The sequence below is a fragment of the Trichosurus vulpecula genome, chromosome 8, assembly GCF_011100635.1.
Source record: "Trichosurus vulpecula isolate mTriVul1 chromosome 8, mTriVul1.pri, whole genome shotgun sequence".
Lineage (NCBI taxonomy): Eukaryota > Metazoa > Chordata > Mammalia > Diprotodontia > Phalangeridae > Trichosurus > Trichosurus vulpecula.
Window position 1 is genome coordinate 12,251,256 of NC_050580.1, and position 2,958 is coordinate 12,254,213.

General features: G+C 53.2%; 1 pseudogene; it reads left to right on the forward strand.

The window, feature by feature from the left end:
* Positions 1 to 873: 873 nt before the first annotated feature.
* Positions 874 to 2,641, forward strand: LOC118828472 (annotated as a pseudogene).
* Positions 2,642 to 2,958: the final 317 nt, after the last annotated feature.

Sequence of the window (2,958 nt, forward strand, 5' to 3'; positions counted from 1 at the left end):
TTAAGCATCCCCAGTTCTTTCACTTAGTCCATATATAGCTTTTGGAATTCAGAGAAATTCAGCCATTACTAAACTGAGATGTTTCTGTCTAATAGCAGCCAATGAAGAGTAAGGAAAAAGAAGGTCTCGTAGGCTGTTTGATGCTTTTAGTCAGTACCACCAGATGACTGATTCCGTTTTCCTGCTCGTGACTTTGATGTGGTGAGTAGGTCCCCCGCATGTCTCCTTATGCAATAAGGACATTGTCAAGCCCATTTAGAAATTCAGTCTTTTGGCAGACAAAACAATATATTTCATTCTCATTCATCTTTATTGAGATGGCTTGGTTACAAGGCATGCATGTTTTATGACAGTAAATGATCGTTAATCTTGTTTTGAGACTTCTCAAAATACTTAAAGATACCTTGGAAGGTTTCGAAATTAAAGGTAATGAGATCGAATAAAGCCAAGAGTTGGTAGGGAACATGGACCTCTTGGCCCTACCTTCTTCTTCTGGTTGACAGCCTTCCATGATCTCTGTCCTTTCTACAGCACATTCCTTCATTTTAATTCTGCCCTTTGGGGCCAACCAGGTCAAGTCTGCTGTCCCTTCCGTCAGACAATGCTTTAAGTGCAAGAAGGGAATTCTCAGGTGTGCCTCGAGCCTTCTCACCTCCAGATTACATATCCTCAATTCCTTCTAATGATAAGTCTTTCATCACCCTGGCTGCCTCTGGCTTCATTCTTCATTAGTGTTTTTCAAAAAGCTGTACTACTACTTTCCATGTTTGCAAAGTCTGAGGCCGCAGCCCGCACCGGGACCAGGCCGTGCCCCCACCTCCTCCTGGCCACCAGCTGCGCTCCTCGCCCCGGGTGGGCACCGTCGGGGGCTGCATGGCGGCGCTGACCCTCGCGGCGCGGCCCCAGCACCCGCCGTCCGCGCCCCCGCCCTCGCAGCTGCTGCCCCTGCTGCTGCTACGCGTGGCGAGCCAGGCGGCGCCAAGCCTGGGGCCTGAGCTCCAGGTGGCGAGCAGTGCCTGCGGACCGTGAGCAGCTGGGACTTGGTGCGCTACCACTACGTGGGCACCTTCTTCGACAGCCGCAAGTTCGACTCCAGCTATGATCGGGGCTATACATTAAACGTATTTGTGGGGAAAGATCAGCTGATTGCAGGGATAGACAAAGCCCTGGTTGGCATGTGTGTGAACGGGAGGACATTTGTGAAAATTCCTCCCCAGCTCTCCTACTGCAGCGAAGGCGTCCCCGACATCGTCCCCCCTGATTCTGTGCTGCACTTTGACGTCCTCTTGGTGGACCTCATACTTACTTCATGCCAGCTAATTGTTCGAGGACCATCCAGGTGTCAGATTTTGTCAGATAGCACCACAACGACAAATTCTTGGATGGGACTCTGTTCAACTCCATTCACACTCGGATGAAAACTTACGACACCTACGTCGGGATTGGCCAGCTGATGCCTGGGATGGACAAAGGCCTCCTGGGGATATGCGTGCGTGCGTGCGTGTGTGTGTGCGTGTGTAACGGATCATCACCATACCGCCTCTTGTGGCCTCTGGGGAAGACGGCGATGGTAAAGACATTCCTGGGCAAGCCTCCCTGGTGTTCGATGCGGCCTCGTCGGATCTATACAATCCCAAAGACAGCATTGCCATCGAGAACAAGCTGTTTTTGCCAGAAGACTGTGAACTCAGAAGCCGCCCTGGGGACTTCTGCTACCACTACAACGCTTCACTCCTGGATGACACCTTGTTTGACTCCAGCTATTCACGTAACCGCACGTTTGACACCTACATCGGGCAGGGTTGGACGAAGGTTTGCTTGGCGTGTGCATCGGAGAGCGACGCGGCATCACTATCCCACCTCACCTGGGGTATGGAGAAAAAGGGCAAGGGAACATCCCTGGCTCTGACGTCCACACCATTGACTTCCACAACGCTGCGGACTCCGTCAACATCAGTTCACATTACAAGCCAGACAACTGCTACGTCCTGAGCAAGAACGGGGATTACCTCAAGTATCATTACAGTGCTTCGCTCATGGACGGCAAGAGGTTGGACTTCACACTTAATTTGAGCAAAATCTATAATATTGTTCTGGGATCGGGACAGGTCGTGCTGGCGATGGACATGCGGCTCCGAGACATGTGTATTGGAGAGAAGCGGAAGGTCGTCATCCAACCCCCCCCCCCCCCACCTTGGCTACGGGGATCTTGGAGTGGCGGGAGAGGTGCCGGGGAGCGTCGTGCTGGTCTTTGACATCGAGCTTGTTGACCTGGTGTCCGGCCTGCCCTAAGGCTACATGTTCATCTGGAACGAGGAGGTGTCCCCTAACCTCTTTGAAGAAATCGACAAGAATGGGGACGAAGGGGTTCTTCTGGAGGAGTTCCCAGAATACATCCACGCGCAGGTTGCGTCGAGCAAGGGGAAGCTGGCAAAGGGCGGAGGTGATCGTGAAGAACATGTTCACCAACCAGCACAGCAACAGAGACTGCAAAGTCACAGCCGAAGAGTTCAAGCCGAAAGACCAGGAAGCTTGACGTGACGAGCTGGGACCGAGGGCCGGGCGGCTCGGGGGCAGCGTGCCCAGCCCGGCGGGGCCACCTCGGGACCTCCATCTCGTGGCTCGCAGAAGAGCGCGGTGAAGAGGTGTATAGAGCGCGGAGTTCTGCTCTGTAAAGACTATTTGGCTTTTAATTTCTAACTTCCAGTTTCCATTTGTTTAGAAAGTTTCTCTAGATGTATGAAGGCAGCAGAGGAGAGCCGCTCCACAGCTACCCTAAGAGGCCTGAAATCCCAAGAGTCTGCCCAATGACGCCCTACTTAAGCAGCCGCTCGGCCTCTTTGGTCCTAATGTACTGCAGGTCAGAAGGAGCGCCGTGGGGCAGTCCTCTCACGGTCATCCAGTGATGGGGTGAGGAATCCTGGGGCCGGGGCTTTCTGCGCCTGCTAAAGCAGGGGC